A 17,136-nucleotide genomic window follows, 5' to 3' on the forward strand; every position below is an offset into this window, starting at 1 on the left:
GAAAGAATAGAATGTGGAAGGAAAAGTCGTTAGTCAAACATATGATGAAGCTTCAGTAGCGGCGGGCAGAGAAAGAGGACTACAACAACTGGTGAAGCAGTTCTCTCCCTATGCGCTGTTTATTCATTGTTACGCACACCAACTGAATTTGGTACTGTTACATGCCTCCAAAATCATTCGACAAGTACTCACGTTTGTAAGTGATCTTACTGCATTCCATTCGTTTTTCAGCAAATCATCTAAACGAACTATATTGCTAACTGAGAAAGGATTTAAACTGCCACCTGCAAGTAACACTCGCTGAAACTTTCCTTCCAGGGCAGTATCAAGATCATATAGTCATTTCTCAGGGCTAAATAGTGTTTTTAATTATATATTTGATGATACAGACTCGCAGAGCGACCCAAAATCTTTGAGCTGCGCTGTGGGAATGAAACGACGGATGGATGATCCTACGTTTGTCTACTTGCTTTGCTTCTACCTAGGGTACTTTGTTTATGCTTGTTTATGCATCTCTTTAATGTTCTTCAGTCAAAATCTGTCAGTATAACTGCTTGCCACGACGAAATAAGAACTCTTTTGAGAAACTTACGAGAATTAAGAACGGAAACATTCGTTGATGAATGCATTAAATGCAGCTTGTGTTAGAATGGCAACTTATCATTCTATGACAGTCAAAAGACATCTCTCAGGGCACTAACTTACGAGATACTGGATTTGCAAATTGTTCAGTTGGAAAGAAGGTTTCCCCAAATTCAGTTTATTGAACTTTTGAACGAAAAGTGTTTCCCAAACTATCAAAAAGAATTCCTAAAGTTGAAACTGCTTCAATTATTAGAACAGTATTCTTTTTACAAACAAGAACAACTTGAAAATGAACTGTGTAATATAAACTCTGATCAGAGAAAACAGCCGGCCGGGATGGACGAGCACTTCTAGGCGGTACAGTTTGGAACCGCGTGACCGCTACGGTCGCAGGTTCGAATCCTGCCTCGGATGTGTGTGATGTCCTTAGGTTAGTTAGGTTTAAGTAGTTCTAAGTTCTAGGGGACTGATGACCTCAGAAGTTAAGTCCCATAGTGCTCAGAGTCATTTGAACCATTTGAGAAAAAACACTATCTCCAAAAATCCTCTTAAAGTACATTATCAACAATGATTTAGTGTCCGCTTATGAAGAAACTTCGGAGTTCCTGCGTTTGGTTTTGATCCTACCCGCAACTACAGCAAGCAGTCAACGAAGCATGAGTGCTCTTAAACGAGTGAAGCATTATTCATTACGCCGCGAGAAGTTAAAATACACATGGAGTGAAGACTTATTTAAGGAATTCAATGTCCAACACCCGGCTGTCGTTTTTGAGCACGTTAGCCATAGAAAAGGCACTACCTGGAGAGCTATCCAGTGATCAGATCTTCATAGACTGAGTTATAGACTTAATCGTGGAAAGAAAAGACAGGCGCATTGCACTTGTGTACGAGAAAATGTAAGTGCTTCTTCTCTTGCTGCTGGGGTTCTACAAATTTGTCATCGTTTCTTGAACAAGTTAGTTATTATTATTATTATTATTATTATTACTATTATTGGCGGAGGTAGTGGTACTAATAGTAGTAGTAGTAGTAGCTGTGGTTTTATTTGATGCATTTTGTTTCATTTGTTTACATTATTGTTTATTGTACTATTTTGTCTCCCTATAATAACTGCAGAGTCTCCCCAACATTTACAACCACGCTGCGCCACTGACACACACACAGCCGACTCATGAACGATCGGCGAGCCAAACTGCGTCGTACAGTAGGACGACCGACCGCCGATCCACCAAGACCGTGGCCCGCTCAATTGACGCGTAGCGGCTGTGGTCGGGGCGAGCCATGTCGACTCAGACCTCATTGCTCCAGCCCGACTGCACCAGTGCCGCATTGCAACTCCCAGACTGGTAGGTCTGGACTGCACTCCAGACGCGTTCCAACTGACTAGCCGCCCGAACTCCGGACCCGAACTCCGTTACGATAGACAACGACCGGCAAGTAGTAGCAGTCAAGCAAATATACTACAAGAGGGAATATATAGAGGTGCGCTGCTAACGCAGCTCACGGTCGGACAAAGACACAACTCAGTGTAGTAATTTAAAATAACATAGCCAGGTGGAAGTACGTTAAAAACAGGGTGTTAAGTACATGATGGCCGGAACACGAGCCACGCACTGCTCACCGAAGACATCCCACATAAGAGTGTTTCCCAGTGTCATCGCTTCACGTACTATTCGTTTCCTCAAATAAAACTATATCGTTACGGAGAACTTTTCAAGTCCCAAACATCTGTGATAAAAGTCTGTAGACTGAAGCAAAGAATGAAAATTTGTACCAAGGGCGAGATTCTTTGCTTCGGTCTACAGACTTTCATCACAGATGTTTGGGACTTGAAAAGTTCTCCGTAACGATATAGTTTTATTTGAGTAAATGAATAATACGTGAAGCGATGACATCATGTACTTAACACCCTGTTTTTAACGTACTTCCACCTCAATATGTTATTTTAAATCACTACACTGAGTTGTTGCTTTGTCCGACCGTGTGTTTGTTTTTATGAAACATATCCGATGATGGCCATTAAAGACCGAAACCGGTAATCTGTTAACAAACAGTTTGTGATCATAGACGTAAATTAAAGGAAACTTATAGCATTACAGAGGTTATCCAGCTGTATGGGAATAGCACCTCAGCATCGAACAAAGTGGGGGATCCGGCCTGAAATCCAGACATAATTGCTGTTATGAAATGAAACTACGTCGTTCCAGAGACCTTTTCAAGTCTCAAACATCTGTGATATATATACGCAGACTGAAGTGACGAATGAGAATTTGTACCAAGGGCGGGATGTGAAGCCATGTCTTCTGCTCACTAGTCAGATGACTACATCTGGATCTACATCCACACATACTCCGCAAGCCTCAGTATGGTGCATAGTGGAGGGTGCCGCGACTTGTCATATCCCCATGCGTTCAACTCGCAAATAGAGCAAGGGAAAAACGACTATCTATATGCTTCCGTATGAGGCCTAACTTCTCGTATCTTATCTTCGCGGTCCTTAGGGTCAATGTATGTCGGGGCAGTAGAGCCGTTTGGCAGTAAGATTCAAATGTCAGATCCCTAAATGTTCTCAATAGCGTTTCTCGAAAAGAACGTAGACTTCCCTGCAGGGATTCGCATTAGGGCTTTCGAAGTAACTCCGTAAAACGTGTTGTTCAAACCTGCCGGTAACAAATCTAGCAGCTTGCCTCTGTACTGCTACGATGACTTCCGTTAGTCCGAGTTGGTACGGCTCCCAAACACTCCAATAGTACTGAAGGACAGATCGCATCAGCGTGCTATATGCGGTTTCCTTTACAGGTGAGCCACTCTTTCCTAAAATTCTCCCAGTAAACCGAACTCAACCATTCGCCATCCCTACCGCAGTTCTCGCATGGCCGTTCCACCTTACATTGTTTTACAACATTACGCCCACATATTAAAACGACTTCACCTTGTCAAGCAGAACACTACGAACACTGCATCCGCACATTATAGATTTCTTCTTCCTACTCATCCGCATTTACTCACATTTTTCCACCTTTATAGCTGGCTTTCATTCTTCACACCAACTAAAAACCTTGTCTAAGTCATCTTGCATCCACCTACAGTCATTCAACTTGAACACCTTACCGAATACCACGACAACGTCAGCAAACAACCACAGATTACTGCACACCCTGTCTGCCAAATCATTTACGTGTGTAGGGAGCAACAGCGGCCGTATCACACATCCCTGGGGCGCTCCTGATGATACCCTTGTATCTGACGAACCTCGCCGTCGAGGACAACATATTGGATTCTATTACTTAAGAAGTATTCGAGACACTCCCATGTCTGTGAACTTATTACATATGCTCGTACCTTCGCTGATAGCCTGCAATGGAGAACCGTGTAAAATGCTCTACGGAAATCTATGTGGAATCTGCCTGTTGCCCTTCATTAACAGTTCGCAGTATATCATGTGAGAAAAGGAAAGCTGAGATTCGCACGAGCGATGCTTTCTAAAACCATGCTGATTCGTGAACATAAGCTTCTCAGTCCCAAGAAAGTTTATTGTATTCGAACTGAGAAAAAGTTCAAAGATTCTGCTGCAAACAGAAGTTAGTGATAGTGGTCTGTCATTTTGTGGTTTCTTTCTCCCTTTCGTATACTGGAGTCACCTGCTCTTTTTTCCAGTCAGTTGGAATTTTGTGCTGGGTAACAGATTCGCTGGCCGGCCGGTGGGGCCGATCGGTTCAAGGCACTTCAGTCTGGATCCGCGCCATCACTACGGTTGCAGGCTCGAATCCTGCCTCGGGCATGGATGTGAGTCATGTCCTTATGTTAGGGAGGTTTAGGTAGTTCCAAGTTCTAGGGGACTGATGATCTCAGATGTTAAATCCCGTAGTGCTCAGAGCCATTTGAACCATTTTGAACAGTTTCGCGATAAATACAAGCCATGAAGGGTCTAGTAACGTAGATTATTCTTTTTTTATTTTTTTTATTTTAAATCCGAGTGGGGATTCCATTCTTAGCTTCATTTGCTTTGAAACCTTTCAATTGTTTTATACGCCATGCATGCTTATTACCATGTAGTCCGTACGGGAGTCTATACGTTGGTCAAATGACGGTATGTTTACACGATTGTCTTGTGTGAACGATGTCTTGAACGTGACATATAGAACTTCGGCTTTCCTTCTGCTATCTTGAACTGCCGCACCAGATTCGTCAACGAGGCACTGAATGAAAGCCTTGGACCTGCTTAGCGAGTTTACGTAGGACCAAATTTTCTCGGGTTCTCTGCCAGATCTTTTGCTAACATGTGATGCTGGTAGTTGTATGCTTCGCGTGCTAGCCACTAGCCACCGTGGCACAGTGAGTTCTCAAAACGGTACGGTCTAGCCTAGGACGCCTTCCTGCTCAGTCCAAATTCCCATCAATGCAAAGCCTCTGCTCCACGGTGGCATCGTTTTTAGCGTATCTGCCTACCTTGTGTCAAATCCCAGCCTTGTTATAAATTTTCATTCGTCCCTTCAGTCTGCGTATATACATAACAATTATTTATTTAGCTTTTGGAGGAACAAGTGCTATTTTTTGTACAGATATAAAACTATGGTGAATGCGTTAGGTAATGGCATACTGATGTGATTTTATAACTCGTTACAGATTAAGCACTCAACTCTACATGGGCGAAAGATAATTGAAAAATTACTAGTGTTTTGTGGACGTGAAGAGATGTTTGAGCATGGTAATCGTAGATGGGATTCTCTCTTAGTTGTGTTGTGTTAATTAATTTTCAGGGAATAGAACAATAAATCAAATAATTCTATCCTGGTGGAAAACGTGGAAATATGTAATTTAATTCATATTGATATAAAAAACATCCCTGTTATGTTTCAATACAGTATTACTGGTGTACTGTTTGACGCAGTCAGTGCGATTAATTGGTAGGCCGAGCAAGTAATGTCGCTTGTAAGGGAGGCAACTAGTCTACTTCAGTTTATTAGGAGAATTCCAGAAAAGAGTAATTCGATTGCGAAGGAGACTTGTGCGATCCATTCTTGAGTACTGCTAGAGTGTATGGGATCCCCACATGGTGGGACTAAAGAAAGACATCAAAGCAAAGCAGAGGCGTTACCTGTAGGTCCGGTCAACACACGAGCATTACGCAAATGCTCCGTGAACTCAAATGGCAATCCCTGGAGGGTAGGCGACGTTCTTTCCGCGAAACGCTATTTTAAGTTTAGAGAACCCGTAGTTGCGGCTAAATGCAGAAGGATACTATTGACACCAAAATGTATCTCATGTAAGGACCGCGAAGATAACATAAGTCAAGGTTCGTACGGAAGCGTATAGACTTGTCGTTTGTCCCTCGTCCCGAGTGGATCGGGAAAGGGGATCATTAGCAGTGGTACAACGGACTTTCCGCCATGCACCGTAGAGTGGCTTGTGGAGTAAGAGCTCAGCGCCGATTCTGATGACTATTCAGCATATAAGTAACACAGACGACGGTAGGGTGACGCAGAGCATGGGTCCCTACATAATTATGGAGCTATAAGAAGCCTGTGTAAATATTTCATTATCTTTTGTGGTGTCACCGCCAGACACTACACTTGCTAGGTGGTAGCCTTTAAATCGGCCGCGGTCCGGTAGTATACGTCGGACCCGGGTGTCACCACTATCAGTGATTGCAGACCGAGCGCCGCCACTCAGCAGGTCTAGGGAGACTACCTAGCACTCCGCCCAGTTGTACAGCCGACTTTGCCAGCGATAGTTCACTGGCTGCTACGCTCTCATTTGCAGAGACGATAGTTAGCATACGTTATTTGATACGACCTAGCAAGGCGCCATTATCAGTTAGCATTGATACAGTGAATCATATAATGTCAAGAGCAACGTTCGTCATTAATGTAGACCAGCTACGTCCGTTTTTCTCAATTCTAATTCCCTTGTCATGTTCCAGACCTCACGCCAGCCTGCGTGAGCTAAAACGCGTGCATTTCGGCCTCCTTTAGTAACCCTGCCAACTACATATTTTCTTTTTTTTATTCGACTTTAAAATGTCTAATTACTAGTATGACTGAACATCCGTATGTCTAAACCACAGGTTTCAATGTGTCAATAAGCTTCGTAATAACGAAAGTTCGTATAATCGACGACGAATATCGATAGAGCATTATTGCTGTCTGGCTCTCGAGTATGGCCGGAGGCACGTGTTGTGTGATGCGATTAAAATGTGGACTCTTTGGTCTGAACTGACTTACGTTTAGCCTAATTTGCGTGCAGGGCACGTAACGTAACTTACTCACAGATCTTCTAATCTCTTCCCGGTACAGTCGTGTGCCTATACAAAATGGTTACCACAAAAGACCGCTAGAAAACATTGCTCCATATGGCAATCACTCAAGATACAAATTAATAAAACGTTACTGCAAATATGAGGAAACACGTTGTTAAAGATGAGACAGTTTATAACGTCTGTAAACCAAAATTTATTACAATAAGTGATATTTCAAAAAGCAAATCTCAGCTTGAAATTACCGAACGGAAATATTTGTACTGGACGGAGACTCGGGACTCCGATGCGTGTGTGTGGGCTCTGAGCACTATGCGACTTAACATCTGAGGTCATTAGTCGCCTAGAACTTAGAACTAATTAAACGTAACTAACCTAAGAACATCACACACATCCATTCCCGAGGTAGGATTCGAACCTGCGACCGTAGCGGTCGCTCGGCTCCAGACTGTAGCGCCTAGAACCGCACGGCCACTCCGGCCGGCGGACTTAACTGCTAAGGTCATCAGTCCCTAAGCTTACACACTACTTAACCTAAATTATCCTAAGAACAAACACACACACCCATGCCCGAGTGAGGACTCGAACCTCCGCCGGGATCAGGAGCACAGGGAACTCCTATCCAGCAACTATTGTCCCTGTTAACAAACGACGAATCATTTTAAATATGGTTACATTTACAAATAACAAATCGAGCACATTTTCAAGCTTCAAATTGCGTGATGTAAACTTTTTTGTTGGACGGGGTTTCGAACTCAGCACTTGATCGGATTGCAAACCAAGCAAAATTTAATTTTCGACACAATTTTTTTTCTCCAGTGGTGAGATGACTGAAACTGAAGTGACAAAAGACTTTCGCCTTGCCTGGAAATCATCCCAGCACCTGTTGACTTTGCTTTCAAGTCACGAATTGACGTTAAATATCGGTTTCTTCCGCTAGTAACGATCTGTCCACATGTTGGAACTAGAAATAACATGTCACCGACTGGGAGTAGGAACTGGCACCTATCGGTCTTTTTGAAAACGCACAACGAGGTGTTAAAATAATTAGTTTTCGTCTGTAGTCTGGCGTGTGCATGTTGGATCGTGAAATGACAAGATGAAAAATTTTGGCAGATAGGAATTCGAACACAGACATGTGCCTTTTGTGGAGATCTTGAGTAGTTTGTAATCCGGAGCAACAACAAAACGGAAACGATGGAACTGTATCTTTCTGAAGAGTTCAAATCCCGCGAAAGGGGGAGCTGAGTTCGAATACAAATTCAGAACCAGCCTTTTCAACATCTAAAGTTCAAAGAGCACACGAAATATTCCCCGTGATCTTATATGACGATTATTCATTAATAAAATAAAATTTCTAGAGTAACAGTGAAGAATTATTACTGATGACAGAGTTTCTACCTGCTGCGACTTTCGTCTCTATGGCCTAATCTCTTCCGGCTCTCCTCCAGTTGGTAAATGAGGGATATCATGTTTAACGTGGATATCGAACCACGATGGAATGCCAACTTCTTCAATTTGTGTTATTGGAGATAAATCGAACCCAGCGCTTAAGCATATAAGCTAGAAACATACCAACAGGTCATTAAACTCCTCATACTCCCAGCCTATTATTTTGTGGAACTGAATTACAGCCACTTCAATACTTTCATTTCCTTGTTCAGCCGTGGATTATTTTCTTCTCAGTTTTTGAGTGCTTTCCTAAAGCTACATTTTTGCTAAACTTTCCAATGAAAGCGTGCTAGTTGGAAGTTTTGGTACCAAAGCAAAGGGAGCTGATAACTGTCACCGACAAATTGTTCTCACAACGGAATAACTGTGTACCATAGTGAGATTGCAGGCTCCATCACACCGAGACTGAATGACATTAATGCCAGGTTGCGGACACTTTCCTCTGCGAATTCCAGTTACGAAAATAAATTTCCAGCGACTCGAAGGTGTCTTCAGTGGGACGTACTTGGCATCCGTTCACTTGTAGGTTCGATTTCAGTGCGGTAATATTTGCGGAAGCCGCGAATCACTCAACAGAGGAAAGTCCACTGGACCTGACGGGATACCAATTCGATTCTACACAGAGTACGCGAAAGAACTTGCCCCCCTACTAACAGCCGTGCACCGCAAGTCTCTAGAGGAACGGAAGGTTCCAAATGATTGGAAAAGAGCACAGGTAGTCCCAGTCTTCAAGAACGGTCGTCGAGCAGATGCGTAAAACTATAGACCTATATCTCTGACGTCGATTTGTTGTAGAATTTTAGAACATGTTTTTTGCTCGATTATCATGTCGTTTTTGGAAACCTGGAATCTACTCTGTAGGAATCAGCATGGATTCCGGAAACAGCGATCGTGCGAGACCCAACTCGCTTTATTTGTTCATGAGATCCAGAAAATATTAGATACAGGCTCCCAGGTAGATGCTGTTTTCCTAGACTTCCGGAAGGCGTTCGATACAGTTCCGCACTGTCGCCTGATAAACAAAGTAAGAGCCTACAGAATATCGGACCAGCTGTGTGGCTGGATTGAAGAGTTTTTAGCAATCAGAACAGGCCATGTTGTTATCAATGGAGAGACGTCTAAAGACGTTAAAGTAACGTCTAGCGTGCCACAGGGGAGTGTTATGGGACTATTGCTTTTCACAATATATATAAATGACATAGTAGATAGTCTCGGAAGTTCCATGCGGCTTTTCGCGGATGATGCTGTAGTATACACAGAAGTTGCAGCAATAGAAAATTGTAGCGAAATGCAGGAAGATCTGCAGCGAATAGGCACTTGGTGCAGGGAGTGGCAACTGACCCTTAACATAGACAAATGTAATGCACTGCGAATACATAGAAAGAAGGATCCTTTATTGTATGATTATATGATAGCGGAACAAACACTGGTAGCAGTTACTTCTGCAAAATATTTGGGAGTATGCGTGCGAAACAATTTGAAGTGGAATGATCATATAAAATTAAATGTTGGTAAGGCGGGTACCAGGTTGAGATTCATTGGGAGAGTCCTTAGAAAATGTAGTCCATCAACAAAGGAGGTGGCTTGCAAAACACTCGTTCGACCTATACTTGAGTATTGTTCATCAGTGTGGGATCTGTACCTGATCGGGTTGACCGAGGAGATAGAGAAGATCCAAAGAAGAGCGGCGCGTTTCGTCACAGGGTTATTTGGTAACCGTGATAGCGTTACGGAGATGTTTAGCAAACTCAAGTGGCAGACTCTGCAAGAGAGGCGCTCTGCATCGCGGTGTAGCTTGCTCGCCAGGTTTCAAGAGGGTGCGTTTCTGCATGAGGTATGTAATATATTGCTTCCCCCTACTTATACCTCCAGAGGAGATCACGAATGTAAAATTAGAGAGATTAGAGCGGGCACAGAGGCTTTCAGACAGTCGTTCTTCCCGCGAACCATACGCGACTGGAACAGGAAAGGGAGGTACTGACAGTGGCACGTAAAGTGCCCTCCGCCACACACCGTTAGGTGACTTGCGGGGGATAAATGTAGATGTAGATGTAGATTATGTTTCAGCTCGAAACTTTTAATTTATTTCATGAGCCTAATATTATCTAAAAGGGTTGAATTACCAGTTTTAGGCTACTTAACTGTGACGCCAAGGGTTGTCTACACGTCTGTATGTCGTTCATGTTTTGCTCTATTTACGTAATGCCCAGTTACTTTTAGTTAAGCAAGAACCGACGAACAATAGTGTTAGGGAACAAGTTGATCTGTCCAAGGGCCATCTTGAAACATTCATTAAGCCTTTCCAGAAGTCTCCAAGAGAGTACGAAATTACAGCGGCATTGTCCCCTGGGTCCGATACGGCCACAAGTTCTGTAGTGTGGAATGCACCAGTCTGTTTTAGCAATAACGTCACGATAATTCTCATATGACTGTTCTGATAGTGTAGAGGTATTGTTAGTTTGAAACACTCAGGAATTAAACTAGGACGACAATGCGACAACTACGAGAGGATGCATAGAAATCCCTCCCACGCTAACGTCGGTAAACTTCTCCTATTACTTTGTTTCTCTCTGTGTTAAGATGTCCGAAGACTCATTCATCAGGTGCTATTCTCATTTACTGATAAAAGAGCACCAACAGTTATATCGTAATCATTACGACCAGATGATATTAATCGTTTTTTGTTTTTGTTCAATGACTGGCAGTGTTCCTTAAGGATGACTTATTCGAGACATCATGGTAAGCGTTTCATTATCCTTATTCCCCATTCTGGACACAATTGTTTCGTCTTTTCATGTTATCAGAAGCTGTAATAGTGGCTGAAATTCACTGATTAATTTACTTAACGACATATTGAGTCCGATTTTTCAGTCAAAGCGCAAGATTTCCCTGCACAGTTTGATCCTTTGATTTTGAGACTTTACATAGCTCGCAGCTTATGAAAATTCTTTGTCGATGTTTGTGTTTTTTAATTTGTTTTTTTATGTGTTAGAGGAGCTGCTAATAAAAGCACCCTTTAATAGAAAATCTTTCAATTGTGTAATATTTTAAAAAAAGTTGTTAACTCACAATGTTAATATCGTCTTGTGATGCTATAAAATTATAGATCTTTAGTTTGCAGCAGGCTTAAGAGGGAAAAAAACAATATAACCTATGACCGCTACCTAAGTGGACATCCTAAATAATTCTCCCTGCTCTTTACGATACCGTTCCACCGTTTCGTTGTCTACCCGAGATTTAAAGCTCCTCAAGGTCTGCACGAAAGGTGAATATCTGGTTTCGAATAATGGTCAGCACCAAAACTTTGATCTTGACTTTTGTAGCTGCAGCAAGCGCACACATATAGATGACAACTAATTACAACTTTTGTCTCTTCATGCGTTACCAACAATAGCAATAAGTGCCGGTTTCTACACCAAGTCAGACACGGTACATGTCGTCATGTTCTTTCTGGTTCAAACATGCGACCATAACGTCACTAGTAAAATAAACCGATATTTAACATTAATTCGTGGCTAAAAAACGATATCGATAGGTGCCAGCTCTGAATCCTGATTAGGCAAAACTTCTTCGTCTCGTCATTTAAGTTTCAGACGTGTTGCTACTTATGAAAGAATTACAAACCGAAAATTTGATTTACCTTGGTTAACACTCTGATATGTAACTGGGGTCGAACCCCGTACAACATAGACCTTTGCTTCGGGTCATTTCAAATTTAAATATACCAACATTTTGTTATTTGTGAATGAAAACACATTTCAGAGCTTTCTTGCTTAGTTAACAGCGACTATAGTTGCTGGATAAAAGTTCAAGGTCATCGTCCAGTACAAATATTTTCGTCACTTAGTTTGAAGAGGACATCTGCTTTTTGAAACGTTACTTATTCTTATAAATTTGAGTTTACATGCTTCCTGTATCGGAGTATTAATTTGCGTCTGGTTTGATTGACTCGTAGGGAAGTGTTTTCCATTTGTCTCTTTTGATAACCATTTTATATAATCAAACGACTGTGCTGGAAAGAGATTAGGGGACCAGCAAGGAACTTCTTAAGCTATGTGGGCTAAATGCAAATGAGGCAGAACACAGCACTTATCGTTCTGATACTTTTGGACATGACAGCACATCTGGCAAACAGTGAAAGCCTCATGCAAGTTGCTAATAGACTACAGTAGAGGGCGCAGCACCATGCCGGCCCCCCCCCCCCCCCCCCCGTGTTAAGCGTGTGCAGTGCATCCCAGCACTATCCCTGGACGTAGAACATGCTTTTGTGAACACAGCAATATCCCTGGACGTAGAACATGCTTTTGACGAAGTGTGACACAACAGGCTATACTTCCAACTACATCGACTGAGAATACCAGCTCGACTAAGCACACTTCTGTCAAGCGTCTTTGAAAACAGACAAAGAGTCCACGCGAATGAAACCTGCTGAGACGCATTCTGTTCAGAAGCAGGCCTACCACAAAGAGCAGAATGGCTGTGAGCACTATGGGACTTAACATCTGAGGTCATCAGTCCTCTAGAACTTAGAACTACTTAAGTCTAACTAACCTAAGGACAACACACGCATCCATGCGTGAGGCAGGAGTCGAACCTGCTACCGTAGTGGTCGCTTGGTTCCAGACTGAGGCGCATAGAACCGCTTGGTCACAGCGGCCGGCCACACAGAACAGTTCTATGGCATTTGTTATAGAACATCCACACGTCATATATTCAATAACCAACGAGATGGAATGAAGTGCTCGTGATATATCTGTTCTCATGCCTCAACCGTAGACGAACTAAATAACAAGAACATCAAGAAGCTAGAATCGCTGGTGAAGAAATGGACAAGAAAACCAAGCCCCCAGAGAATTTAACTAACGGCTTCAACCACAGAGACTTCTCTAGAAACGAATCCGGCCACATTAAGAAACGCAAGAAGTGTTTTCTCTTCTTTGGTACGTTTACCTCTTCGTTGACAACCTAACGTAGCATATGTTCGGTTGGCAATAAATAGGTAAACATACCAAAAAAGATGAAACACATAATGGACTCGCAACATTTACTTTGTGAAAAACAGTGTACGACGATGTAGTTGTATCGGGTGAGAAAAGAACAATAGTCCACCACAAAAACGAGTGAGAAACATGGTGAACAGTGTGTGGAAGGCGAGAACACAAAGAAGTGATTATATGGCAGTGATAAAAGTGCTAGTGCTACCTCCATACCAAATGTGAACAAACGCAGATCATTAAATCGTAAGTAATTACTTTTTTTACAAAAAATCGCGACATGGTCTGTTTAATAATCTAAAAGTACCAAAACTGTATCGTTATAGGTCCCACTGAGGATGCCTTAGAACAGAAGGTGAAACGCGTATGGGATAAATGAAGTACTAGCAGCAGGGAAAAGCAGTTTTATTTACAAAACAAGTTGTTTTGTCATCGTTGGTTCTCCAAGAACTCAATAATACAGTCTTATAAGCTCTGAAGGTAGCATCGTTTTTTCAAAGAGAGGCGGTCGCTTTGACGGCGCCATCAGAGACTACTCGGCCTTGAACCTCGTGCAGCCGGCACGTGGACGCCCCGGAGGCGCGCCGCTGAAGAATACCACGTGCCCTGAATGATACATGCAGCAGAGCGGCGAGGTGTGAGCACGTGTGGGTGACGTGGTCGTGCCTAACCAGGCGGGCGATTGATTCGCGAGGTGGCGGCGTCGTCCCGCATCGACCACCGCAGACGCCGCCCTCGACGCTGACGCCGACGTGGACACGGACGGGCCGGCGGCGGCGTGGGCGCCTGGAGCAGCGGACGCCAAACAGGCGCGCGTCAACACGCCGCCAGATCAAATATGTACCCCGGCAAATTACAGCGCGGGCACACTGCCGCAGGGAGGCGGCGCGCTTTTAGAGCGGGTGCGCGCAGTGCCAGCTGCTCCTCCTTCCCAGCGTCAGCCCGCTCTGGAGACCCATTCGCTGATTACGTAGACGCAGGGAGAGGGTATCGTGACGTCGGCGCCCTCGAACGAGCAGGTACACCAGCTCAAGCGGCATTAACGGAGTGATTTGGAAATACAGAGGTGCATAAAACGCTGTATTTGTTTACAGTCACTGCACTGAGGTAACAAAAGACATGGAATAGCGATTTACATATGTACAGATGTCGGCAGTATCGTGTACACAAGGTGTCGAAGGGCAATGCATTGGCGGAGCTGTCATTTCTACCGAGATGATTCATGTGAAAAGGTTTCCGACGTGTTTACGTCCATGCGATGAGCATTATTAGACTCTGACGCGGAACGGTACTTGGAGCTAGAGGCACGAGACATTCTATGCGTAAGGGAATCCAATATTCCGAGATACATAGAATCAAGAGTGTGCGAAAAATCACACTTCAGGCATTATCTCTCACCACGGACGTCGGCCTTCACTTAACGACCTAGAGCAGCAGGATTTGTGTAGAGTGCTAATAGACAAGCAGCACTGCTTGACATAATCATAGAAATCACACTGGGAAGTACAACTAACGTATGCGCTAGGATATGGTAACAGACGACCGACGCGAGTGCCTTTGCTAACAGGAGGACATCTTCTGCAGCGACTCCCCTGCCCTCGTAACCATATCCCTAGATGACTGTAAAGCCGTGCCCTGGTAAGATGAGTCCCAGTTTCAGTTGGTAAGAGATGATCGTAGGGTTCGATTGCAGCGCAGTCGTTACAAAGCGTTGTCGACAAAATACCGTGCAGGCTGGTGGTGTTTTCATAATGGCGTGAGCTGTGTTTGCATGGAGCTGAGTGGGTTCCGTGGTCCAACTAAACCGATCATTGTCTGTAAAGGGTTATGTTCGACTACTTGGACACCATTTAAATCCATCAATGGACTTCGTGTTCTCAAACGCGACTGGGGCCACAATTTTTAGCGACAGGTTTGAAGAAAATTGTGGAAAATTGAGCGAATGATCTGCCCACATAATTGAGAGGTCAGTTCGTGCACGAATTCCTTCACGGACAGGAGTTTCAGGTGTCGCGCTTCGTGGTCTCCTGCTCTGAATAGAAGCGCAGCTTATGTGGTAAGCAGAGTGCGTGCAAGCATTTTGTGTACCAATAAAGCATCTTTGTAATGCAAGGAAAATTTTGCAATTGTAGAGAGACGGAGAAATGTGACACTTTCGTTCCACAATGTTTACACAAGATTGTTGGGTCAGCTATATCTCTGAGCCCATTCCATGTAATTCCAATGCGTACAATTGCCTTCTTTGATTTTAAAGATGGAGCGCTGCAGACTTGTAAGGTGTCCAGATGAAGTGCAGTGAAGTGTGATTGAAAGTATCTAATGCTCATCCATCTGAAATAGCTACTAAAAATTATTGAACTGAAACAGAAGACTGGAAACATTTGAATATACTAAAAAAGTACCATTTCTAATGTATGCTATGTCATACTTCGTATGAAAGACTGTCCACGACTGTCGGTTAAAAAGCAGAAAGATTTGTCGATGATGCTGCGCGCAGCTTATGTGGTAAGCAGAGTGCGTGCAAGCATTTTGTGTACCAATAAAGCATCTTTGTAATGCAAGGAAAATTTTGCAATTGTAGAGAGACGGAGAAATGTGACACTTTCGTTCCACAATGTTTACACAAGATTGTTGGGTCAGCTATATCTCTGAGCCCATTCCATGTAATTCCAATGCGTACAATTGCCTTCTTTGATTTTAAAGATGGAGCGCTGCAGACTTGTAAGGTGTCCAGATGAAGTGCAGTGAAGTGTGATTGAAAGTATCTAATGCTCATCCATCTGAAATAGCTACTAAAAATTATTGAACTGAAACAGAAGACTGGAAACATTTGAATATACTAAAAAAGTACCATTTCTAATGTATGCTATGTCATACTTCGTATGAAAGACTGTCCACGACTGTCGGTTAAAAAGCAGAAAGATTTGTCGATGATGCTGCCATTTCTTTCTCAATAGCACAAGGATTACTACAGTAAACTTTGCAACAGTCGATCTCAAGAATGGAGTTCGGGAAGAAACAGAATTCAACATTCAGCAATTCTCTTCTTAAATTTACTCCATTATTCACCTGTAAGCAATTTAAAAGATATAGGAAACGGTTTTCGTTGATTACTGTTCCACTAGTTGAAGCATTGCTGTCGTATTTCTGTGGTCATACAGGGTGGTCAGAAAATCTTGAGGCTGCACTGACAAATAACTGTTACGAAAAAAATTATGTACGTTCTGCCGTTTCGAGTTAATTAGCATTGAATCAGGCCGTTGCACGAGCAGATTCAAGCGGCCCACCAGACACAATAAAAGTCAGTTGTTCTCAGTACGTAGATGACAGCGCACGAGACTCGATCCTTGCTATCGTCCCATGTCCAATTTTTATATCGCTCACCTATTCAGCTTTAGGAAACCAAACGCAGAACTTGTATCGTGACAATGTCTGGTGAGACGCTTGAATTTGCGTGCAGAACGCCCTTATTGTCTAACTTGTATGCTAATTGACTCTCAAACGGTGCAAGTTATTGAGTTTTTTTAACAATAATTTCTCAGCATAACCTACACTGCAACACTCTCACAAACGTTTGAGACTGTTGCTGAACACTCGTATTATCACAAATACAGCGTGGTGCCTCAGTACGTGTATTAATGGCACATGAAAAAGAAACGCTCCCTGTTGTCAAACAGAACAGGTTACTTTCCTGGTATGGAAGCTAAAAGGTTGTTAATTCATTGTTTATTTCCTAATTTGTCTCATTAGCAAGAGCAGGCATTACCTGCAAGGGAAGCGACTATTGAAACTAAGATCTTGCAAACAGCCACAAGTCGCACTGTGTATTTTTCATTTACCGGTTTACAC

This window comes from Schistocerca gregaria, chromosome 1 (assembly GCF_023897955.1).
Source record: "Schistocerca gregaria isolate iqSchGreg1 chromosome 1, iqSchGreg1.2, whole genome shotgun sequence".
NCBI classification, from domain to species: Eukaryota; Metazoa; Arthropoda; class Insecta; order Orthoptera; family Acrididae; genus Schistocerca; species Schistocerca gregaria.